We start from the raw sequence: 27,544 nt of genomic DNA, 5'->3' as shown, positions 1-27,544 counted from the left end.
TGAAACTACCTTACACTAGTGTTCACTTAGTAGCTGACAGAGGTTAAGCATCACTGTTTCTCCAGAATATTTTATTATCTCCTATGATGCTTCTCTGAGTTCACCATTGCTTGCATCCAAGGTGTCTTGGTGCTCTGTTTGGGAATTAAGAATGTGGTGGTAAAATGCATTAATTTTGGCAAAAGCCTGCCTGGTTTGAATTCTGGCTCTACTATCTAACAGCTGTTTTTTTCCTTCTGAGCAATTTACATCTCTGGATCTCATTTTACTTTTCTGTAAAATGGGGAATGATGCCACATATCCTTTGAGGTTTTTTATGAGAATTAAATATGTTAGCCTAAAGTACTAAAGAAAGTGCTTGAAACTATATCAAGTGGTGGCTGTTCTTGTCATGATTGTTACTAATTTGAACTGTATATAATGCATTTACAATAGAGACCAGTGAAACACCATTGGGGGTCACTATATGTCCTCAGGTGACTACCACTTTCCGTATGCCATCTACAATAGTCCCATATTCATAATAATTTAAATAATGCTACACTAGCTGAAACTCACTACTAATTACAGTATGTCAGACATTGTGCTAAGACTTTTAGATTCATTAATCGCATTTAATCCTCCATACAATCATAGGAGATAGGACAGTTATTATTTTCCTATTTTACACATAGGAAAAATGAGGCCAGTGAAATCAAAGTGTATGTCTCTGGCCAATCAGTTAGTAAGTGGTTCAGCTGACCAGTATTCAAATCCATGTGTGCCTGACTCCAAAATTCGAGTTCCTTACTACTGCCCCTTCTAATTAACCAAACAGTAAAGTTGATTCTGTCATTGGATATAATCATGAAAAGATTCCCAGATCTCATGACAGAGGAATGCAGCAGAGGTCATGAAATCAGATATAGGTTTGAATCAGGACCTGGGAGGACTTAAATTGAACATCATTCTAGCTTCATCTCAATCATAATCCTGACAACATTGTCAAACCCGCTCATTTTTTTCCCAAAGTATTGACTTAGGTAGAAGATAAGAAAACTTCTCAGGGCTGCTGAATATTAAGTGAAAATCTTAGCAAACCCATTACAACATACATCACATTCCTTCAAGCTTCATCTATAAAAGGAATTTCTTTTTCCTCAAATTTTCCAACTTTGAAAGATACTATTTTAGAAATGTTCAAAAGTTAGATATGTGCCTAGCCCTCCATTCAAGGAACCATGCATGGTACTGATGTCTTTCAGACAGGCACAATTCCATACAAGTTTATGAAATCCTGAATCAAGAAGCAATTTTTGTCTTTTTACAATAATATAGAAAGTACCTACATTTTCCATGATGGTAAAAGTAAACCACCTGTTTCATGTGGTTTCTTCAATCAAAAAAAGAATAGATTCTCCCATTGTTTAGCAGAGTTGGATATGTTTTCAAGTCAATCTTTTAATAAGATTGACTGTTTACACATCCTAAATCAAAAAGCAATTCTCTTTTTCTGACATTAATACTTAAAAATGATTCTTCTATCTGTTTTTATAGGGCTTGATTTACTGCTTTTTGAATGCACCTGATGTAAATATCAGATGCGAAGAACATAAAGCACTCTTTTTAAAGAAGGATATTGGTCAGATATATATTTATTCATGTAGAATATTCAAGCATAATGCAAAAGCTGATAAATAAATGTTCCACTAACTAAACAACAATTTTAAGATGAGACCTACAGGTAGTTCAAAATTGACTCAGGAGTGGGGACCCAGCCAGTTATAAAGACCTGTATATAGAGGAGACGTATAAAAAGAATTAAACACTTTAAAAATTATAATAAAAGGACAAAGTATGGGGAGAAGCATTTAAAATTAATTCTCTTTGTAGTTTCTTTGTCAAGAAACTATTAAGGCTGTATGCACACACACTGTATGAGTGTGTTTATAAATAGAAGTATGTCTCTTTGCTGTCTATTCAGATGGATCTCAGAAGATCAATACTTGGGTAAAAATGGAAGAAAAAATATATATCATTTTTGCAGACATAACTAAATCTTTGCAAACATGTTCAGAGGAAATAAATAATGTAAATTTTTATGTATTCTAAATTAGAATATGTGTGAATGCAAACTCAAAATAACTGTATCTTTTAAAATGTCCAAAGTAATATAAGAGCTACTAGATCTTTTGAGAGTTAAAAATTATTACCATAAAAATAAATTGTTTATGGAACTGAGAATAGAAAAACAATGGTAGATAATATTTTATTTACATTATTTTGACATTTAAAAAGTGTATTACAGGATATGTTTTATTTGTTTTGTTTTGCTTCAGTAAATTGTAAACAAGAAAAATGACAATAAAAGATTAGAAACTATATTCTGAATATTACATCATTTTACTCTACAATTTTGTATGCATCTCCAGAAAGGTACCTTGATTTTTGAGAATGAATGTGGAAACCACAGCCACTGGATTCATATATGAAAGTCTATATGTGAATTCTTGCTCCGTAGTCACAGGCAAGTCCCTCGAATCCCCTTAGAATTTCAATGCTCATTGGGGATCATAAATTAATATCAAATTTATTATATTTTCAAACGCAAATGCTGTTTCTCCCTTAAAATTTTCAACTTAATTTATATGTCTGTTATTCTTTTTATAATCTTATTAAAACAAGAAAAATGTTCTTCTCTTTTGCCACAATTAAAATTCAATTATTTCATATTGAACAGACTAAGCACACATAAACAATCAGGACTTTTGACTTATTTTGTTACAATTTCTTTCAATATTTTAGATGGTATTTGTAAAATAGAACTATTCTGTCCTCTTAAAGTGTCTGAACAGTCTGACAAATCAGCAGTAGGTCCTTAACAATAAAAATCTAAGCATTTAGTTCTTGTATATTACCCTTAAAAAATAGTAAATCTTAACTTATTTTTTTTTTTTTTTTTTTTTTTTTTATTCTCACCTCCTTGGCCCTAGGAAGGTGAGAGATTCTTTTTTTTTTTTTTTTTTTTTTTTTTTTTTTTTTTTTTTTTTTTTATTGCATTTTAGGTTTTGGGGTACATGTGAAAAACATGCAAGGTTGTTGCTTAGGTGCATACGTGGCAGTGTGATTTGCTGCCTTCCTCCCCTTCACCCGTATCTGGCATTTCTCCCCATGCTATCCCTCCCCAATTCCCCACCCCCCCGCTGTCCCCCCCACTCCCCCACAACAGACCCCCATGTATAGTGCTCCCCTCCCTGTGTCCATGTGTTCTCCTTGTTCAACACCCGCCTATGAGTGAGAACATGTGGTGTTTGATTTTGTGTTCTTGTGTCAGTTTGCTGAGAATGATGGTTTCCAGGTTCATCCATGTCCCTACAAAGGACGCGAACTCCTCGTTTTTAATGGCTGAATAATATTCCATGGTGTATATGTGCCACATTTTTCCTGTCCAGTCTATCATCGATGGGCATTTGGGTTGGTTCCAGGTCTTTGCTATTGTAAACTGTGCTGCAATGAACATTCGTGTGCATGTGTCCTTATAGTAGAACGATTTATAATCCTTTGGATATATGCCCAGTAATGGGATTGCTGGGTCAAATGGAATTTCTATTTCTAGGTCCTTGAGGAATCGCCACACTGTTTTCCACAATGGTTGAACTAATTTACACTCCCACCAACAGTGTAAAAGTGTTCCTATTTCTCCACATCCTCTCCAGCATCTGTTGTCTCCAGATTTTTTAATGATTGCCATTCTAACTGGTGTGAGATGGTATCTCAATGTAGTTTTGATTTGCATTTCTCTAATGGCCAGTGATGATGAGCATTTTTTCATATGCTTGTTGGCCTCATGTATGTCTTCTTTTGTAAAGTATCTGTTCATGTCCTTCGCCCACTTTTGAATGGGCTTGTTTGTTTTTTTCTTGTAAATCTTTTTTAGCTCGTTGTAAATTCTGGATATCAGCCCTTTGTCAGATGGGTAGGCTGCAAAAATTTTTTCCCATTCTGTTGGTTGCCGATTCACTCTATTGACTGTTTCTTTTGCTGTGCAGAAGCTGTGGAGTTTGATTAGGTCCCATTTGTCTATTTTGGCTTTTGTTGCCAATGCTTTTGGTGTTTTGGTCATGAAGTCCTTGCCTACGCCTATGTCCTGAATGGTTTTGCCTAGGTTTCCTTCTAGTGTTTTTATGGTGTTAGGTCTTATGTTTAAGTCTTTAATCCATCTGGAGTCAATTTTAGTGTAAGATGTCAGGAAGGGGTCCAGTTTCTGCTTTCTGCATATGGCTAGCCAGTTTTCCCAACACCACTTATTGAACAGGGAATCCTTTCCCCATTGCTTGTTTTTATCAGGTTTGTCAAAGATCAGGTGGTTGTAGATATGTTGTGTTGCCTCCGATGCCTCTGTTCTGTTCCATTGGTCTATATCTCTGTTTTGGTACCAGTACCATGCTGTTTTGATTACTGTAGCCTTGTAGTAGAGTTTGATGTCTGGTAGTGTGATGCCTCCTGCTTTGTTCTTTTTGCTTAGAATTGACTTGGCTATGCGGGCTCTCTTTTGGTTCCATATGAAGTTTAAGGTGGTTTTTTCCAGTTCTGTGAAGAAGGTCATTGGTAGCTTGATGGGGATAGCATTGAATCTGTATATTACTTTGGGCAGTATGGCCATTTTCACGATATTAATTCTTCCTAACCATGAACATGGAATGTTTCTCCATCTGTTTGTGTCCTCTCTTATTTCGTTGAGCAGTGATTTGTAGTTCTCCTTGAAGAGGTCCTTTACATTCCTTGTTAGTTGTATTCCTAGGTATTTTATTCTCTTTGTAGCGATTGTGAATGGCAGTTCGTTCTTGATTTGGCTCTCTTTAAGTCTGTTATTGGTGTATAGGAACGCTTGTGATTTTTGCACATTGATTTTGTATCCTGAGACTTTGCTGAAGTTGCTTATCAGTTTCAGGAGCTTTTGGGCTGAGATGCGGGGGTCTTCTAGATATACAATCATGTCGTCTGCAAATAGAGACAATTTGACTTCCTCCTTTCCTAATTGAATACCCTTTATTTCTTTTTCTTGCCTGATTGCTCTGGCTAGAACTTCCAGTACTATATTGAATAGGAGTGGTGAGAGAGGGCATCCTTGTCTAGTGCCAGATTTCAAAGGGAATGCTTCCAGTTTTTGCCCGTTCAGTATGATATTGGCTGTCGGTTTGTCGTAAATAGCTTTTATTATTTTGAGATACGTTCCATCGATACCTAGTTTATTGAGGGTTTTTAGCATAAAGGGCTGTTGAATTTTGTCGAAGGCCTTCTCTGCATCAATTGAGATAATCATGTGGTTTTTGTCTTTGGTTCTGTTTATGTGGTGAATTACATTTATAGACTTGCGTATATTGAACCAGCCTTGCATCCCCGGGATGAATCCTACTTGATCATGGTGGATAAGCTTTTTGATGTGCTGTTGTAATCGGCTTGCCAGTATTTTATTGAAGATTTTTGCATCTATGTTCATCATGGATATTGGCCTGTAGTTTTCTTTTCTTGTTGAGTCTCTGCCAGGTTTTGGTATTAGGATGATGTTGGTCTCATAAAATGATTTGGGAAGGATTCCCTCTTTTTGGATTATTTGGAATAGTTTCAGTAGGAATGGTATCAGTTCCTCTTTGTATGTCTGGTAGAATTCGGCTGTGAACCCATCTGGGCCTGGGCTTTTTTTGGGTGGTAGGCTCTTAATTGCTGCCTCGACTTCAGACCTTGTTATTGGTCTATTCAGGGTTTCGACTTCTTCCTGGTTTAGGCTTGGCAGGAGGCAGCTGTCCAGGAATTTATCCATTTCCTCCAGGTTTTCTAATTTATGTGCATAGAGTTGTTTGTAATAATCTCTGATGATGGTTTGAATTTCTGTGGAATCTGTGGTGATATCCCCTTTGTCATTTTTTATTGCATCTATTTGGTTATTCTCTCTTTTCTTTTTTATTAGTCTGGCTAGTGGTCTGTCTATTTTGTTGATCTTTTCAAAAAACCAGCTCCTGGATTTATTGATTTTTTGTAGGGTTTTTCGTGTCTCTATCTCCTTCAATTCTGCTTTGATCTTAGTTATTTCTTGTCTTCTGCTAGGTTTTGAGTTTTTTTGATCTTGCTCCTCTAGCTCTTTCAATTTTGACGATAGGGTGTCAATTTTAGATCTCTCCTTTCTTCTCATGTGGGCACTTATTGCTATATATTTTCCTCTAGAGACTGCTTTAAATGTGTCCCAGAGATTCTGGTATGTGGTGTCTTCATTCTCGTTGGTTTCGAAGAACGTCTTTATTTCTGCCTTCATTTCATTGTTTATCCAGTCAACATTCAGGAGAAAGTTGTTCATTTTCCATGAGGCTGTGCGGTTCTGGGTTGGTTTCTGAATTCTGAGTTCTAATTTGATTGCACTGTGGTCTGAGAGACTGTTTGTTATGGTTTCCGTTCTTTTGCATTTGCTGAGGAGTGATTTACTTCCAATTATGTGGTCAATTTTAGAGTAGGTGTGATGTGGTGCTGAGAAGAATGTATATTCTGTGGATTTGGGGTGGAGAGTTCTGTAAATGTCTATTAGGTTTGCTTGTTCCAGGTCTGAGTTCAAGTCCTGGATATCCTTGTTAATTTTCTGTCTCGTTGATCTGTCTAATATTGACAGTGGTGTGTTGAAGTCTCCCACTATTATTGTGTGGGAGTCTAAGTCTCTTTGTAAGTCTTTAAGAACTTGCCTTATGTATCTGGGTGCTCCTGTATTAGGTGCATATATATTTAGGATCGTTAGCTCTTCTTGCTGCATTGATCCTTTTACCATTATGTAATGTCCTTCTTTGTCTCTTTTGATCTTTGTTGCTTTGAAGTCTATTTTATCAGAGATGAGAATTGCAACTCCTGCTTTTTTTTGCTCTCCATTTGCTTGGTAAATCTTCCTCCATCCCTTTATTTTGAGCCTTTGTGTATCCTTGCATGCGAGATGGGTTTCCTGGATACAGCACACTGATGGGTTTTGGCTTTTTATCCAATTTGCCAGTCTGTGTCTTTTGATTGGGGCATTTAGTCCGTTTACATTTAGGGTTAATATTGTTATGTGTGAATTCAATCCTGTCATTTTGGTGCTAGGTGGCTGTTTTGCCCTTTGGTTGATGCAGATTCTTCATTGTGTTGATGCTCTTTACCTTTTCGTGTGTTTTTGGAGTGGCTGGTACTGGTTGTTCTTTTCTATGTGTAGTGCCTCCTTCAGGAGCTCTTGTAGAGCTGGTCTGGTGGTGATGAACTCTCTGAGTTCTTGCTTGTTCACAAAGGATTTTATTTTTCCTTCACTTATGAAGCTTAGTTTGGCTGGATACGAAATTCTGGGTTGAAAGTTCTTTTCCTTAAGGATGTTGAATATCGGCCCCCACTCTCTTCTGGCCTGTAGGGTTTCTGCTGAGAGATCTGCAGTGAGTCTGATGGGCTTCCCTTTGTGGGTAACCCGACCTTTCTCTCTGGCTGCCCTTAGTATTTTCTCCTTCATTTCAACCCTGGTGAATCTGATGATTATGTGTCTTGGGGTTGCTCTTCTAGAGGAGTATCTTTGTGGTGTTCTCTGTATTTCCTGGACTTGAATCTCGGCCTGCCTTGTTAGGTTGGGGAAGTTTTCCTGGATAATATCCTGAAGAGTATTTTCCAGCTTGGATGCATTCTCTTCGTCACATTCAGGTACACCTATCAAACGTAGATTAGGTCTTTTCACATAGTCCCATATTTCTTGTTGACTTTGTTCATTCCTTTTTACCCTGTTTTCTCTAATCTTGCCTTCTCGTTTTATTTCATTGAGTTGATCTTCGACCTCTGATATCCTTTCTTCTGCTTGGTCAATTCGGCTGTTGAAACTTGTGCATGCTTCACGAAGTTCTCGTGTTGTGTTTTTCAGCTCCATCAATTCGCTCATATTCCTCTCTAAGTTGTCCATTCTTGTTAGCATTTCGTCAAGTCTTTTTTCAAGGTTCTTAGTTTCTTTGCATTGGGTTAGAACATGTTCTTTTAGCTCACGGAAGTTTCTTATTATCCACTTTCTGAAAGCTGATTCTGTCATTTCATCACACTCATTCTCCGTCCAGTCTTGTTCCCTTGCTGGTGGGGAGTTGTGATCCCTTGTAGGAGGAGAAGTGTTCTGGTTTTGGGTGTTTTCATCCTTTTTGCGCTGGTTTCTTCCCATCTTTGTGGATTTTTCCACCTGCTGACTTTGTAGTTGTTGTCTTTCTGATTTTGGTAATTTTAAGTCTGCTGTGGCAGAACTCATAAACCCCCTGCTCTTCCCCCGAGGTGTTCTGTCCCAGGGAGTTAGTTTTATGATGTTCCCCTGTGCGGTTGCTGTTTTCCCTGCCCACAAGGTGGCAGCCTAGTCACACTCAGGTTGCAGAGGCTTCGCTAAGCTGCTGTGGGCTCCACCCAGCTTCCGTGTGAACTTCTGGGTGTAGTTAGAACTGCTTCCGCTATGTTGGCCCGCCCCTGTAGTGACGGAGTCTCTGTAGTGGCGGATTGCCTTGGTACAGAACAGCAGGGTGCCTATGGAGAACGCCCCTCCTCCACAGAGCTGGACCGTCCCGGTTTCAGTTGTGTTTCAGGTCTTCTTGCTGGGTAAGAGGGGACACCGTCTCATCTGATCTGCCTCCGGAGCCGCTGCGTTGGCTAAAGCCGCGGCTCTGAGATTCGTGGCGCTGGCCTGGCTCCCCGTTTCAGCTCCCCTTGCTGGCTTATAGGGGACTCAGACTCTCTCACTTTATACAGTGAGCCCTTGCCTCAGGGTGCCGGCCCAGCGGCTGCGCCGTTCAAGCCAGCGGCGCCAGCGGCGCTGGCGACCCGTGTGGCTTCTCTGCGTGTGAATCTCCTGGTCTGTGGGCAGTAAAAATCAGTCTGGAAATACGGCGTCCACTCACCCTCTGTGCTTTCTCTCGGAGCTGCGTTCCCGAGTTCCTCCTAAGCGGCCATCTTGGATCCAATCATCTTAACTTATTTTAAACACTTCAAAACTTTTTCTAAAAAGTTAATTTTTATATACAGTACTTTTCAACTTAAACGGGTATGTCTAAAATCAGTTAATTACAAAATTAAAAAGTGCAAACACAAATCAAATCTGGCAAAGACTCCTTAGAGTCTTAAATATGACAAGCACTTTTTACACCAAACACATAGAAAAGATTCTAATTAATACAAAATTAATTCTAAATAGCTCAAAGTTATTACAGGTTGAGCACTCACAAGCTTAATATCCCAAATCTGAAATGCTTCAAGATCTACAATTTTTTGAGCACCAGCAGGACTCCAAAGTGAAAAATTCCACACCTGACCTCATATGACTCATTACAGTCAAAATGTAGTCAAAACGTTTTCCTGCTAAAATTTGTTAAAAATATTGTATAAAATTGCATTCAGTTTATATGCATAAGGTTTATATAACATATACTTGAATTTTGTGTTTAGACTTGGGTCCCACTCCCCAGGATATCTCATTATGTATATACAAATATTCCAAAATCCAGAAAATCTCAAACTTTAAAACACTTTTGGTCCCAAGCATTTTGGATAAGGGATATCCAACCTGTAATACCATGGGCTTGATATATGTCATTATCTCTATATTTTATTCTATTATTACCCAAAGTTAAAAAAAACATTTATTCTCTAAGGAATTTTATCACCTCAAATGGATTAATTTTTTAATTAGAAATAAATCTGAAAAGAGGATGTAGGTGCTCGAACTATCTATGTCTAGGGTAATTTTCTGCATAATACTCACCTTAACACCCTCAGCCTTAATTATATTTATTATAACAACTGAAGATTTCAAATCTAAACCTTTCAGATGGAGGTGACTTTTGGGGGTCCTAGTTGTGCTCTTAAATAATTTTGAGTGATTTATTTTGAAACTCCAATTTAGAACTAACTTCTTTCAGTAACCTCTTTGCAAGCTCTATTAATTGCATATCAATTTTGCATTATTCTAATCTGACTGGACCACACTCTTATAGATATTGGTCTGTTGTTCAGGTCACAATTCTGAAATCATGCTAATTACACACATTATCATGTACCATGAAAGCTGAAAGGAAATCAAACAGAAAGGAACATCATCTTCAGAAATTAGCCACCACACCTGGAGCACAGTCAAACATTAACAAACTGTTTCGCTTTTGTCACCCTGGAAAATTTAAAATTCAAGGCCATTTTACTTTGATCTTTTGGACTCTAAAATATGATTAATTATACATTTAATGAGAAATCTAATTTTAAGGAGGAAAGGTTATTTGTTTTACCCTCTCACAATATGTGCAATAAAAAGTGGCATCTTTGACATATACATGAATGGCAATTGCAAATAAATGCTCTTGGATTTGCCATGAATAGATATTCAGTCATGTCATAATTATCTATAAAGCTGAACCAATTTAAAATTTAGCCCTCAAATGAGCAATGAAATTTTGAAATGTGTACTCAACAATTATAATTTTAAAACATATGACATATTTTATGATCATTTCTCTGGCTTTTGTGTGAAAAATACCTATTTATTAGCAAGGTCAACTGAATTTCTCTTACTAATGTCATTGCAATAATTACATTTATGGGTCAACTTGACTAGGCTATGAAGTGTCCATATTAAATATTATTTTAAACATGTCTTTGAGGGTGTTTCCAGATAAAATTAGCATTTGAGTCAGGGGACTCACTAAAGTAGATTGCCATTTCCAATTAGGCATCATCTAATCCATTGAGAGCCTTAATAAAACAAAAAATGGAGGAAGAAAAAATTCTCTCACACACACACACACACACACACAGACACACGGATATGTGGCACTGTTGGTTCTATGTCTCTGAAGAACCCCAACTAATATTTGAATAACTCAATGCTGTTTTATTGCTATTATCATTATTATTATTAACCAAAATGATATATATCAGCAAAACATAATAATTCCACTATGCAATAAAAATCCATGTGATAATTTTGGTTATATTTTCACTCAATTCTGGCTAACCATGAGCCCAGAGACTATGTGAAGTAAAAGGGAAAGTTTACTGGATAGTCCTCTATCCAACATTATTTATATCCTGATATAAAAATAACACTCAAGTCTACAGTCTACTAAAAATCACTTAAGAAATTTATAAAGATTTTTAAGAATAAAAAGAAGTAAGCTATATTCTTGACTCTAAGCATATGGATATCTGTGAACCTTCCTTGCTCTTCAATTTTTTATCCTTGAAGGTCAAAATCAGCACATATGTCTTATATATTGGTCTTTGTTCGAAATCCAACTAATTCCAACTAATTCCGCATATCACATACATGTAAGTGAAAATGAATTTAGCCGTGCGCGGTAGTTCACATCTGTAATCTCAGCACTTTGGGAGGCTGAGGTGGGCAGATAGCCTGAGGTCGGGAGTTCAAGCCCAGTCTGACCAACATGGAGAAACCCCGTCTCTACTAAAAATCATAAATAGCTGGGCGTGGTGGCACACTCTTGAACTTGGGAGGCGGAGATTGAGGTGAGCCGAGATTGTGCCATCGCACTCCAGCCTGGGCAAAAAGAGTGAAACTCCTTTTCAAAAAAAAAAAAAGAAAAAGAGAAAGAAAATGAATTTAACAGGAACTTCTCATCTAATTTTTTTTTCATTTGCCTGGTCTGATTGCAGAGTTTATAATTTCAATGACTTTTAAATCCAAAATTAATCAACACACAACTTTCAGAGACATGTCTGGGTATATTTTTAATAGCATGAATAAATTAAGGGTCTGCAATGAGCAAAATAGAAAACTCAAAGACACTGAATAGCATTTTACTTTTCTTATAAGAACCGAAAAAGTCGCTATTTTACTTATTGAAAGCTACATAACAAACCACTTCACAACCTAGTGGTTAAAACAATGATTCATTATTTCTCAAAGTTCTTTGGGTTTTCTGGACTGTTCTTTGTATCCAGGTAGTATCCCCTGGGCTCACTCATTTCACAACTGGACCAAAAGATCCAAAGAAGCCTCTCTCGCATGCCTGGGTGAAGACTCTTGGCTGGGGAGTCCATGTGGTGTATCTCTTTATGTGGTGTTTCATCTTCCAGGTATTCCATAAGGCTCTCTTTTCACTGCAAACCCTGACTTCCTTCCTGCATATGGTTTGGGGTCCAAGAACAAGAAAGCAGAAGCTGCTTGGTATTTGAAGCGCTAAGAATTGGTACAGCTTTGTGTTCTTGTGTCAGTTTGCTGAGAATGATGGTTTCCAGGTTCATCCATGTCCCTACAAAGGACGCGAACTCCTCATTTTTAATGGCTGCATAATATTCCATGGTGTATATGTGCCACATTTTTCCTGTCCAGTCTATCATCGATGGGCATTTGGGTTGGTTCCAGGTCTTTGCTATTGTAAACTGTGCTGCAATGAACATTCGTGTGCATGTGTCCTTATAGTAATGTTCTCACTCATAGGAGGGTGTTGAACAAGGAGAACACATGGACACAGGGAGGGGAGCACTGTACACAGGGGTCTGTTGTGGGGGAGTGGGGGGGACAGCGGGGAGGGGAGTTGGGGAGGGATAGCATGGGGAGAAATGCCAGATATGGGTGAGGGGGAGGGAGGCAGCAAATCACACTGCCATGAATGCACCTATGCAACAACTTTGCATGTTTTTCACATGTACCCCAAAACCTAAAATGCAATAAAAAATAAAAAATAAAAAAAAAAAAAAAGAATTGGTACAGCTTTACTTCCACCAATTCTATTGTTCAAAAAAAAAAACATGAGGCCATGTCACATTTAGAGAGAAGGAAATAGGTACTACTTCTTAAAGGGAGGAGTGGCCTGTATATACAGGAGGGGAGAAATTGTTGGTGATCATGTTTGGAGATTATCTACCACAGTGAGAATATTACATTATATTTTTATAATATATTATTATTTATTTATATATATAAATTTGTATATTTCATATTATATTTTTATAAAGACTTTCTCAGGATAAAACATACATTTCATTTTGTATAGTTTTATGTATTTTATATACTTCATTCTGGGTATACAGGACTCTACATTTTTATAAACACTTCCTCAGAATAAAAACATTAGAACTTCTGTTTTCTTTAAAACATAAAACTTAGGAAAATATTCAGGAGTAATTTTTGGGAGCATGTATTATGTATTATTTCATTTTTCTGTTTTTATTTTATATATTTTCCAATCTTTTTACTCTGCATTTGTACTTTAAAAATTAACAAAACATTGTTTTAATTGTTTCCAAATATTTCAATTCAGTATTATGAAAAACAGCTAATGTGAAATAAAGCACAAAAACTCAGAGACTGGGGAAATTCGGAACAAGTTTTGCCTTGTCGTCAAAGCAGAAGAAAGCCCAGATAGGTGCATATTTTCTCCTTGCCTATTCATTTCCTTCATGAGTTCCTGTCTGCCTGATGCTACATACCTGGATAAGGAAAAATGATGTTCGCCACATACTAAACAGGATGATTTTTTCAATGCCTAGGTCTGATTGTATTACATCATTCTCAAAAATCACCAGTAGCTCCTCTATTTTGTTAAGAACAAAATTCAAAGGCTTAACATGGGCTGCAGAAACCTCTTGGTTAGCTTCTCTTGTCACTTGGATCTCTGATCCACCAGGACTTCAACTTTGGCTTTGTCAGTTCCTCGTTCCTGCCATGTCCCCCTCTCCTCATCTGCTCTAATTTCCATGTGAACATTTTCTCCTTACATGGAATTAGCCTGTACCTACTCATCACTTTCCTACGGAAGCCTTCACTGACTTTGCTCACTTGGTCAGTTTATGCTCTTAAGTACTTGTTCTTTGGGGCATTTAGATGATATTTAATGTAGTAATTTTATTCAAGTATTCCCTAAGATTCATGAAGACAGTGTGTATCTCTAAAGCCCTGATACTCCAGAGTTTTAAATGTGGTGGACAGATCTAGATAACCAGTTACTGAATTCATCAATCAATCAGTGAGGAAAAACGTAATGGATGAGGTGGCCATTTAGTGATTTTTTTAGCAGAAAAAAAGTTGGTTTACTGTTTATTATGTACAAAGGGTGAAAATGTCTCTCTCAATAAAACAGAACAAAACAAAACTAAACTAAACTAAAATGCTACCTGTGGTATTGAGTGAGATTGCTGAACACAACTCAAGTGGATTTCTTAGTGATGATAAGGCCCAGGTAAACCACTTCTTGTTAGCAAACTCAGTCATAGATACTGTTGTTATTCACCAGTATTTCCGTCTTTCCAGGCACATGAGGTATTTCACTTCTTCACTCACTCTCAAGTATTTTACTTCAGCCAATGAAATGTGAATTTGAGTGATATATATCACTTCTGGGTGAAAGTGTTTAATTGCCACTTCAAGTCTCTAGAACTACCTCTTTACTGAAATTGTGGAAGCATGTATTCACACGGTATTGTAACCTGACAGTCTCATAAAGGACAGTTGCCTCACAGATGTACACAAATAAATCTTTGTTTCAGACACCTAAGATTTAGGGGGTGGTTTATTACTGCACCATAATGTATCCTAACTTGTTTAATAAATGTTGTTATTCTAAGCCATAAGTAAAACATGTTTGTTTCATGGCTTTAATCTTTGTTATGGGGGTCTCACGATGTTGCCCAGGCTGGACTCAAACACCTGGCCTCAGGCCTAAATCAAACACACATTGGTTCCTAAAACTCTCTTTGGCAAAGTCGAACACCTTATTTCATTATTTTCCGCCAAAGTAAAATAGCATCAAATACTAACATAATGTGTTATGGTAACTTAAATGCAAGTTAAAACAAAAATGAAAGTTCTTCCTTGTTCTGAGCATCTAGAAAAGTAAGTTATGTATCTCACATTTTGGGGGAGTTTCTGAAGAAGAAAATATCACACACTTTGTGTATACTTTACCTCTCTGTAATCTGTAAATTCTTTTTTAATTTGGAGATGACTCCAATTGCTTTTTACCCTCAAATCTATTCCCTGTTCCCTATAGGCACTCCTGAATTTTCCTAACATATCAAATTACTGAAAAGCCCACAATATAGATTACCTCCCAAAGATAGGTCTCAAATACAATTTGTAGTGATGTAATAAATAACTACTTAAATTTCCTGACTTCATCATGGAGTGGATTACCATGGTTGCCAAAGGTAGAGACATAAATTGAAGTTTAACATTAATTATCATTTTAATATGCGCTATTTTGTTCACCATTAGATTTAGATGACACTGTAATAGCTTACTTGGAATGAGCATAGATGTATTTGAATTTATGTTTCTCTAGTATATTTAGAATCTACATTCATTAAGCAGGCACTTAATGAGCACACACCATGGGCCAGATGCTGCTAGGTGCCAGAGCTAAAAAGTTGAAAACATTGGACCTATATTTAGAAAACTTTTAAGTTGTAGACTTGCTCATGACCTGATGGGCAATTTAGGACAAACACTAATTTATCTTTAATATGACTAGAACAATAACCGTATATCACTTATGGCTATAAAAATACATTTAGAAACATTAACTATTGAAGTTTTCATGTGACCCCTCTGAGTCTGTGAAAGTCAGGTCAGATATTACTGGCTTCACTGTGTACATTTGAAAACCGAGGTTCAATAATTTATAAAAATTTTTTACGGTTCCATACTTAAAATATAATAAGTTAAATGTCTTATAAACTTGCAGAAAAGTGAAAATTACAAGTTATCTCATTGATAGATGATGAACTTCCTGAGCATGAGAAAAAATGTAAAACATCAAAAAAATAAACAAAGGACAGGGGCTGACCTTAGCAAAATGAGCAGATACAAATGATTCAAACACTCATGAAATTCATTCAGGCATATATATAAAAATATAAAATGTAATGTAGAGCAATACTGAAATACTATTATTTGTGGATTTGTTTTGTAATCCAATTCAAGAGTATTTACAATTAACCACATTTAATATTTACAAGGATGGTCACAAAGAGCATTCACCTGCCTGAAAGTACAGAGGGAGTTGTCTTCCTAAAGGACAATTTAGTAATATACACACTCACATTTTTAAGAATATACAACCAGACACAGAAATTGTACTACTAGGAATTTGCTTTTAAGAAATAATCAGACACAAATGAAAAAATTCAGGTACAAGTATATGTATCAAACCATTGTTCAGTAAATAGTGTAAAAGATAAATAGCTAATGATAGGTTATTGATGTGAGTAAACAAGGAACACTCATCTGGTGAAAAATCCTTCAGCATTGGGAGAATATTTAATGATACTTGAGAATGTTTACAAGATGTTAATTAATAAAAACAAGCTATAAAGCAGAACGTATACATTCATCTAAATTTTGTATTTTAAATGCACACACACACGCACACACATGATTACTGAAAGGCTGCTATAAGCAGAGTGATAGAATAACAATTTATGCATGTTTTGTCTTCTTCAAATTTTATATGATAAACATATATGATTTTATAATTGGAAAAAATGTATTAAACAATATTCTGTTAATTATTAATTTTTCTTCACTTGTTATATACATAGTTACCATGGTTATTAAATAATTTAGTGTAGTTTGCAAATTTTGAACAGATTTTACCATCTTAGTAAATTCACAAGTACTATTCACTTAATGAAAATGATTAAGTTCAGGTAAAGAGTTGAGTTTATGATTAAGAAATTCCATAAACATGTATATAATATGAGATTCTATTTTTGTTAATCCTCTGAAAAAACAGAATATATCACTATCTATAAAAATAGAGGAATAATTATTATTCTTAGCAATATATGTTTCTTTTTATTTAGTCTTTTTGGTCCATCTCACTATACAAGTTTACTAAAATAATCATCTTGGAAATAATTTAAATTGTTGTTAAATAATTGAATGGCTTCTAATGATCATTTCTCAGGTAAGACCTAAAATTAACAATATTAGTCTCCCCCCTTCCAATTGGTAGAGATGTATACTTAATTGAATTAAAGAATATAAGTCAGAATGTGAATTTTATAGGAGCAGAACTCTTTTTTGTCTTGTTCATAGTTGCATCACCAGTGCCTGAAATAGCATCTATCACATAGTAAATATTCAGCCAATATTTGTGGAATTATTACCAGTATATATTGTTTAATGAAAATATTATTAATATTGGCAATTTAGTATGTTAAATTATTAATCAGAATTAACTAGAATTTTTGTACCAATTGAAGACAGTTTCATGTAGAAAAATTTCATGAAAAACATAATATCCAGGGGCTAAAACTCCAAGAATAACATTATTATAGAATAGCTAAGATATATGTGAATCTTAAAACTTCACTGGCATAAAATGAATTTCTGTTACATGTTTCTTTGGAAAAATGACTTTTGCATCATAAGGAAAAGGAGCCCCTAATGGTAACAGCAATTGGTTCAGGCATCATGTCTTGTGTGCATAATTTTTTAAAAACTGCTATTTGGCTTCCTATGTTGAACTACACATATCAGATAGGTTATTTTTCTTTTAAACTCCAATCTGTCTTTTTCTATGAGAAAGTTGTTTCTATTTATTGCATAATCACTCTGTATATCTACATGACAAAAGATAGAATAAGAGTGAAGTCAGTAAAAATAAAGCTTTTGCCACCTAAATGCCCCAAAGAAAGCAGATAGAAAGCTTCCTTCTCTTGTCTACAAACCACATAGGCACATCTGCACAAAGTAACAAAAAAAATGTAAAGTCAGCACCTCTGAAAAAAAAAGTTTTTTTTATAACCACTGTGCTAATTCTAATAAACTATTTTCAGCATATACTTCTGTGGTAAATTTATATATAGGAATGTCAAAATTATACCTGTTAGCAATACAGATTCAGAACTGAGCATGTTTAGGAATTGACTAACAACATTAAATGCCTAGAAAACATCTTCATGTTCCACTTTTTAAAAAGTGCCTTCTATCAAGTCTAGAATAACAGAAATGTTTCCATCTCAACACAACTTTAAGAACTTTCTTTAATTTATTCTGAACTCTTCCGATTGAAAATTAGCAGCACAACTGATTTCTGACCTTCTCTTTTTTTTTATTGTACCTTAGTGATTGGGAAACTCTGATAGATGTCAGAGAGGAAAATCATGTTTTTTCACTAAGAGCTCTATTCCAGCAAATATTTTGAACTCCTGCTATTTACAAAGGTAATTCAGCGGTCTCCATACAGAGCTCCTTACACAACCTCATTAGACATACAAATGTGAGAAACCAAATAAGTTAAACTTTGAAACAATATAAAAAAAGGCATTGAAAATAAAATGTCTACCTTCTTTTGAGAGCACATCCATGTTGGCCTCTTACACACATGAGTGATAAATTACAAGGAACTCCACCAAATATCTTATTTGAGTCTCTCCTTCCTGCCTTAAAAGAAAACCTTTTAAAAGGGTCTTAAAAAGATCCATCCAGTATTCTCACTTTTATTCAGCAGAAATAATCTTAAAAAAAAATGGTTCGTTTAGCATTCAGCTTGTACTGTGTCACTAGGAATTGCTGTGCTAACAAAGTTTTTGAATAATTCCCTCTACATTTTAAGAATTTGCACACCATTAAACTTAAAGAATTAATAGAGCTACCACTCCCAAAGAATATATAAACTAATAAAATCCACTAGCCTGTTTTTCTAACTAAATGCTAGAGCTCCCTAACATATTCTTTCATCTGACTAAACCAAGCACTTTAATTTGTTAGAGTAATGTTTGTGGAGCCAATGAAAGGGGCCAATGGAAAGATGGATTCAATTGGCATTAACCATTTCTTATTAGATTATATACTAGAGACTTGACAATGTTTCCAGAAAAAAAAATAGCAAATGTTCCATTGCCTATAACAAAATAAATCCATGAAACCATGAGAGTACAAGACAAAAATAAAATACCAACAAGTGAGAAAGTTTGATGACTTCCTAGATGTTGGAAAGCAGATGGGAGCAAGTCCAGTCAACATGGAAGTATAGGGAAGTACATTGCACCATGCAATGTGATGCAGAGGGATTTCTTTTCCACTACAGACACATACGAATGCTATATAAGTATAAAAACACTTTAAGAAGTACACATAGCTGAGGTTAAATGTTAAAGAGGTAAGTCCTCAGGGGCACCAAATGGAGAGAAACTCAGACTGGCAAGGAGATGGTAAAGTTGGAATAACCTCCCAAAAAGGGAGCCTTTGCATGAAATAGCTGACCTTATAGGAACTTGGTGATCTGGTGGAAAAAAGAATCCCCAAATGGCAATCAGAACCCAGAATGTGTACTAAGTTTGGTTGTAGATCCAAAATTCATTCTGTCTGTATGGTAAGACAATTTGAAGCCAAAAAGTTCATATATAAAACAGTCCAGAACCAGAGATATTTGTAGAGACACTGTAGAAGCAACAGAGATACAATGCTGTGCAAAAGCCTACACAACTCAAACAATGTCGGTCTCCCACAGAAAACAACATTTGCTGAAGGTGAATTTGCCATTAAAAAAAATTATGAGCACCAGGAAGAAGGAACTACCATGAGGAAAATCCAGCAGATGTAAGTAATAAAGAAATTTGTGTCTAAAAATTATAATAGTAAAACAATTACAATCTAACTTTAAAATAAACTTACTGAAATTTTTTCAAGAGCTTAAGGATGGGAGAGAAAGTATTAAGAATAAACAGAATAGCAGAATAATTTCTAAAAGAACAATATAAATTATAGAAATTAAAACTATTTGTTCTTTTTTAAAAGTATAAAATACAGATTAGTAGAAATTACACTGACTGCAACACCAGAAAATAGAAGAAATGAAAAGATAGAAAAGAAATCAAAGACAGAAGCTTAGAAATACTGAAAGAGCATTACTCATTTCTTAAAGGAGAAAATAAAGGGAATTAAACAATGCAAGATTGAAATATATAATGGCTGAGAATTTTTCAGAATTGAAGAAAGATTTAGGAGCTTGCAGAGGTCTAAATGAGATAAATTTGAAACAACTCCACAACTACACACATTGTAGTGAACTTGAAGGCATCTCTTTTTTTAAGATAAATTCTTAAAATCTATCCAAGTGAAAAGACAAATCTATCTTCATAAGTATGCTAATTAGATCATAAACAGTCCTCTCATGAGCAAAATTATATTCCAGAAGATCATGGAACAGAATATGCAAAAATTGTTGAGAAAAAAGTATCATTCACATAGAGTGCTCTAAAAAACTAAAGTATTAGTTTAGAATGTGACTAAAATAAGCAATTTTCAACAAATACATTTTAAGGGAGTTTAAAACAATTTTTGAATGACCTTAAAACGGTCTTCAGAGCACAGGAAAAGAATCTAGGAGATGCACATAAATAGCAAGAATATGGTAAATAAAGAACTCAGGAAATCACGTCATAAGTCTAAAAAAGCCTTAACAAAAATATTGGGGGCAGTTTAAAAATAGTGCAAATGTGAGCACTGGGAGAAGTATCTTGGAGTAAATTTAAATAAGTCATTGTCCTGTTTGTGAAGAGAATAGATATACTATCTTTACTCTTTATTTGCAAATATAAAAGTATACTTTATGTTAAATTAGTTGTTTACTAAAATATGATAAGGGGAGTATACCATTTTTAACTAGTAAAAGTTGAAAAAATGAATAAAGAACGTTTGATCAAACCAATAAAAGACAGTGTTTATTTAAAAACACTTTAGTTGAATATAAAATAAGAAATAAGTCCAACTTGATCAACATCATACTAGTGTGGATGAATTAAATACGTTTGTTGAAAGAAAGGAATTCTGAGACTAGAAATAACAAACATGAAATTGTTGATATGCAGTACAGACTTGATATTCTTAATGAAAATCTCACACATCTGTATGTTTTCAATTGATATGCTAATAGTACATTGCAATAATGAATATTTTAAATAAATTAAATATCCATCAATAAGGGAATGAATAATGAGTATAATATACATAAGATGAAATATCATATTCTAGAACTATATATATTTATAAGAATGAGTCTAAATAGTCTAATATGCAATGAGTTACACAAGTTAAATAAGTTTGTTTTCAGTATGATATCATTTACATAATATTTTTAAACAATATTTTATGTAAACATACATATATAAGAAAAATATATATATGTACAATTCATGGTAATGTAGAGTGAGGAATGGACTAGGTAGAATTATAGTTTATGCCCTTATTATATATCGTATTGGCATTTTCATTTTGTAAATACTGAAGATGTTAAATCTCCAATACATTTAGCATTTGGTAATTCTGAAGGGTGGGAATTGGTAATTATTAAATTTAATACTTTCCTGAATATGTAAAATTTCCCACTTTTCCAAAATATATATATGTGCATTACTGCCGAAAGAATTCAAAGACTTATGTAACACCTAAAATTGTCTTGTGAAAGTGTGAAAATAGGAAAAACTGCCCATCTTTAAAAGATGGAGTCAGCAGACATGATACTGAATTTATAGAGTCTGCAATAAAAGCGAATTATATTATTCAAATGTATAATGGTGACCAGAAAATAAAAAATAACAATAAAATAAACTATGGAAAATACGACAGGAAATGGTGGAAAGGTCTTTATTTTTGATTTTACTGTCTTCCCTGCAATTTCAAATTTTATTGTTGCTGTTTTCAGGTGCATACATTACTTTATTAGGGCATTATCATAAAAAAAGAACAACCACAACAAAAAAACAACATGAAAGTAAGGTACAAGCATTCGTGATGTTCTTTGAAGAAATAAATTCTGGCTTATTTGTTCTCACGCTTTTCTGTGCATTGCTTTTATAATCAGAAAATTTAATATGTCCCTTTTCTTGATCAGGTCCAACTGCTTGGTGTATACAGAAATACCATTTCTATTTTTAAGCTATGTGGATCCAGGGATCAGCATCTCTATATCTTCTCACCATCTTCCCTGAGCTCTATTTTAATATCCACTTATGATTTACACTCCAAATTTAATTCTCTACTAAATACCCAATACAATTGATTAAATAATAATTATAATTTTATTCTTTTCATTGTTTTATATTATTTTTACCCAATTGATCCCAAGGCTCACATATAAATGTTATAATAGTAATAATAATATGACAATAAACAACTAACACATAGAGTGCTTATTAACTGCCAGGCTTTCTTCCAAGATTTTTTACATATTTACCTGCTGAATTCTCCTGATAATACTGTAAAGTCAGTACTAATATTATCTCCACTATGAATGGAAAACTGAGCTATAAAGAGGATATGAAACTTGCCCAAAACCACAGAGCTATTCTGTGCTAGATACAAAGAGGGAAAGCTACCATGGGTGGCACTTCAGCTCAAGAGCTTGCCTCCTGAATCTTGGTCTATCATTTTATTCACACTGAGAAAATGCAATTTGTGTTTTAGTAATATCATTAGTTTTTTATAATACTTCATAGGACACACCATGGTTCCCATGAAGTATTATAAAATACTTCATTGCCTCTTTAAAGGATTTTGAGGTCTAGGGAAATTCATTTATTCATTCATTCATTTATTCATTTAATTGTAAACCTAATACATATAAGTTTTATACCCAGTATACTTTCAAAAAGAATTTGAGTCTACAGATTTTGATTCATGTTCCTATGATGTAAAGTTTTGTAAATTACTTTAGGACTTATTGCAAAATAGTTAAATAGGCCACAGATTTCATCAATATAGACTAATAGGGGATATTATCAGAAGGCATTTCCAGTGGCTCTGTTTTTTTTAGTATGTCCTGTGTTATGCCTTTACCATAATAAATGTTTAATACTACAACACATCACGCAGATGAACTTGGTTTTAACTAAAACAGCTCTTTTCAATATGAACACTGACAACAACAACATTCTAATAAAATTTTCTTTCAAAGAACTCCTCTAAACTGATTGATACTTAAAATTTCTTAAATAAAGAGATTTTTTTTATTCCTCTCTTGTCCCACAGGAACAATAAAGAGAAATAAAAAAGGTAGCAGTGGTAATGATGGGGATAAAAAACAAAGCAAAAAACCCTGTCTTCAATTAAAATGTTACTTGACACAACCTCCAAAACACAATTGAAGCCCATTTCCATTGCTGCCAAATGCTAAAATACATGGACCTTTGGGGGACATCAGGGAAACCTGGTAAGTACTTTCTTTAGGATACCAATTGCCCCAAAACCTGGCAGCTGAGGAAATTACTAGTGTTGAGAGGAGGAAATATGTACTTACAAGACTACAATACAGAAGGATATGCCTCAATAGGTTTACCAGAAGCTATACTATTCATTCAAGTGGCAAACAAGAGAACAAGTAAGATAACCAATTTGTCAGTTAAAATTGAAAAGAAATTTGGATATGCAAGGTGGAAAGTAGACAAATGAGATACAACATGTACACAGTCGGTGATCCTGAAGAAAAGAAAGAAGCAATATAACCACAATTTGACCATACCCAGTTGGGGGACAAAAAAGAAATAGTAAAACAACAAATCCTGAAATAAAAGAATCTCAAATCAAGGGGGTAAACTTCCAAAAAGTTAACAAAAATGGAACAAATCCAGGAGAAAAACCAAAAAATCTATAAAAACAAACACACACACAAAACAAAAGAATCATGTAGGCATTTATAAGAAAAAAAGCAAGTCACATTCAATGACAGAAATTGCAGACATACCTAAAAATGTTGCAAAACAACTTTCAATATGGGAAGGGCCTCCAAAATGCTTACAAACATTTACACATTTCCAAAAGAAAAAAATAAGCTTGATCCAAGAAAGATAACATATCTTGAATGTATAGGACAAAAGAAACATGTTCAAGTACGGAAATTCACAGAAAATATAGCAGCTACGACTATTTCTTAGGTGGAGAAGTACTACATAGTGAAATCTAACAACCTCCAAAATAATTTAAAATAAAGAACACAGGAATGATGAATTGGGTAGTAAAATCCCGTTGGTAAAGAATAATTTCTTTCAAATTTGAAATAAGTTTAGACTAAGTCTGTGGGTATTCAGCTTGAATGTATATACTCAAGAATGTAAAACTGATATAGCTTAAATTCAGGTGGTGCAGGTAGAGTTGATGACAACAAATCACATTGCAAATGCATTTAAATTATCATTAACAAAGGCTTATAAAAGTTTACTATTTAAACATGTACACAAAAAACAACTTCAAACTATTGCTATTTTCAAAATTTTTGGTCTTAATTATAAAGGTATTATTCTGGACATAATATCTCCCTTGGAAAGGAATATATACTTAACAATTTCTTGAATGTTGTTTCAACTTCTCTTTTTTCAGTTTAATTAAAATATAAAATCAAAAATTAAACTAAATATTTTTGTGTTTCTTGTTTGTTTGTTTGTTTTTTGAGATGGAGTCTTGCTCTGTCACCCAGGCTGGAGTGCAGTGGCAAAATCTGGGCTCACTGCAACTTCTGCATTCCAGGTTCAAGCAATTCTCCTACCTCAGCCTCCTGAGTAGCTGGGACTACAGGTGTGGGTTACCACACCCAGTGAATTTTGGTATTGTTAGTAGAGACAGGATTTCACCATGTTGGCCAGTATGGTGTCGATCTCTTGACCTCATGATCCACCTGCCTCGGCCTCCCAAAGTGCTGGGATTACAGGGGTGAACCACCATGCCCACCCAGTGTTTCTGTTTCTTAAGTGTAGGATAAGATCCCATTCTTACAGAAGAGTATCTATTATTGACTATATTATCAAATATTTATTACTTATTTTTTAAAAGGTGTATGGTAAGAAACCACTTTTACAAAAATATTTCTCTCTCATCTGAATTTAGGCATCAGGATGTCTTCAATGATAGTCTTCAAATTTCATGATTGTTATTAACAGGTGATGGGGCTTCCTTTTAGAACTTTTATGTATTGCTTGAGTTATTTTTCATGAGTACAACTTAAACTTCTGCACTCCAATTAGTATGCTATTAAAATAAACAGATAAGTGAATAAATAAGCAAATATTTTGTATTCCTTCTTCTCACATAAAAGAATTTAAAAGGTACTATTATACTACTGAATATTTTTACTTATCAAAATAACACTCAGAAGTATGCAATCAATTTAATATGCCACACATTCTTTTATTTTTGGAGGGTTGGTCTAAACTCAGAGAAAATATGTAATCTTTTTCTAAATAAACAAGTGAATTTGTTTTCTTTATGGAAAGTTACATAAAAATTGTAAAAAACTATTCTGGTGCTTCACCATAAATATTCAAAGGAAGTAATGCAATGAAGTCATTTATAAATGATTGACTTTTTTGCTAAGATGTGATAAGTTATGCATTTATATAACCTCATACAAAGCTTTATATAAAAGTTTCCACATTTATATATTTGAAATCTTTGAACTGCACAGCCACGATTATTGCTAAAAAGGAAGAAAAAAAAAGAAAACCCAATGAAGCATTCAAAGATGAAATGATTCTGTATTTCTGTTTTTTATACAAATTGTGTTGGTATTTTTGTATGTTTATGCTTGTTTTGTGAACACGCAGAGTTATGTTTACACATGTATGTGAAGGAGGAGGGAAGAAAGAGTCTGCTTAAACATCTTCTTTCCTTATAAAATACAATGTGCATAAATTGGTGCAACCTTCAACAACAACAATAAAAAGATGATAAACCCATCAGATAAATGAAAATTGCTCAAAACAAGCAATTCAATATTCAGCATATGCTCCTTCTTTTACAGATATCTTCAGAAAACATTGCCACTGTAGATAAAATTATGAATACCTCATTTTCCAAATTGATTCTGTGTGATTCTACTGTTCCCCTATTTTTTCTCAGTATAACTTCTATTTAGTCATTCTGTGAATGTTTCTCAGAGGACATAGTCAGGATGCTGATTATTTAAACATAAGTAGTTTTCATTCGGAGAAGCAAAAACTATGAATTCCAATTTTTCTCCCTAAACCCCAATGTTACAGTATCCCATTAACATAATGGGTTATACATGGCTGATCTCAGAGCTCTTAAAAGTTTTGTTCCCAAGTCATCAACTTCTGAAAGTTTTCATAAAGTATTATAAGAACCTTAATGCTGACAATCTTAACTGGTGTAAATGGCAAAGGAAACTCCAGAGGCTATTATTAGGAAGCTGGGTATAAAGCAAAATGCCAGACAAAATTTGGTGAGCCCACATGACCTCCAGTATTGCTTTGCTCCCCTTACCAAATCCTCCCCTAGGAAACTTTATTATAACCACTCTCTTAAATCATCGGGTGAAAACTGCAAACCCCACCCCTCATCCCTTTTATTAAAAAAAAAAAAGACAAAAAACATTTAGCAGTCACATTTTCCCATCTGCTGTTACAGAAAGGGCGTGTAGCCATCTGAAAGTCCCAGAATTAGCACTGTCATCCCGTCTTGCCCATTAGTTTTACTGCAGCAAAGACTAGTGAAACACTGAAAAATATGCCTGTAGTCTCTCTTTCCCTGGTTTGATCCTAACCTACTGGAATACAGATTCAATACATTTTTCCCACACGAGGAATAAATGCATTTTAAACATCAGCATCATAGAAACACGGTATCAATAAAGCAGTGACTTCTCCCCCAACCCCAGCTTTTACCTGTTATGCTAATACAAAGACATTGAAAGGAAGAAAAGCTGCAGCTTGCCCAGCAATATTCTCATTGCAGCAGACAGCACAATTTTGTACTTACAGATCTTACCAGGGAAACGTCTCGGGATCTTTACAATTTTTCTGCAGAACTCTGTTTCAAGCTTTCAGCCAGGCATGCTGTGCATCCAGGCAGAACCAAGCCGTATGGAATGTCTATGCAGCTGGGAGATAATGGGACTCTTTTTCCCAGCTGGGACTGCAAGCCTTTTATCCACTGAGTATTGCGTGGCTCTTCTCTGGTCTTAAGCATGAAATACGCTCCTCTCCTGCTGCATTCCTGTCGGAACCTAGGCAATCAGTTCTTGAGGCACATGTGCAAAGCTCTCGTTTGGAATATTCAAAAGGAAAATTCTTTCTACATTGAAAGCCAGCTTTATCTTCATCAAGCTTCACAGAATCAGAGAGCTGAGAGCAGCTGCCATTCCAGTGGCATGAAAGATTAAATTCACCCTCCTCTTTCTTTGACTGAAGATAGTCACTCCTGTCGGGTCATCAGAAAATCTCTCTTATTGAAAACTGGGTCAGATTAACTACTTATTAGGTTTCCAACAGGAAAGGAAGTAATTTTTTTTCTTCCTCTGGTTTCACTGCATTGTCATTTGCAAGCAAAGATTAAGCTGGTCAAGGGTCTGCACTGATTTAGACAGTAATCAAATGTAAGCTTTTTGAAGCATGCCAGTAACTCCTTCTATTAGTGAAGGTGAAGAGAAAGGGGAAATAAAATCAAATGATTATATGCATTATCACTAAAACCTTTCTAAACTGTATTTTAAATATATGTGTTTGAGGTTTCTTAAAGACAGGTAAAGAAAGTAGAGTCAAACTAGTCCAAAAGAGTATTGCTGCTCTCCAAGTAACATTTGTTATT

At 34.7% G+C, this 27,544-nt stretch overlaps 1 protein-coding gene across 2 annotated transcripts in view; it reads right to left on the bottom strand.

The window, feature by feature from the left end:
- Window positions 1-27,154, bottom strand: part of CNTN6 (contactin 6) — a 320,026-nt gene extending 292,872 nt beyond the window's left edge. The window contains exon 1 of one of the 2 annotated variants that reach the window (XM_012468488.2): window positions 26,717-27,154. The gene's annotated coding sequence lies outside the window, so the exon portion shown is untranslated. The remainder of the gene's footprint in view (window positions 1-26,716) is intronic. The other variant, XM_012468487.2, reaches the window with a different exon arrangement.
- Window positions 27,155-27,544: the final 390 nt, after the last annotated feature.

Source organism: Aotus nancymaae, unplaced genomic scaffold (genome assembly GCF_030222135.1).
Source record: "Aotus nancymaae isolate 86718 unplaced genomic scaffold, 86718_ANA_hifiasm-v0.15.2.pri h1tg000046l, whole genome shotgun sequence".
Lineage (NCBI taxonomy): Eukaryota > Metazoa > Chordata > Mammalia > Primates > Aotidae > Aotus > Aotus nancymaae.
This window is presented reverse-complemented; position numbering and strand designations above follow the sequence as displayed.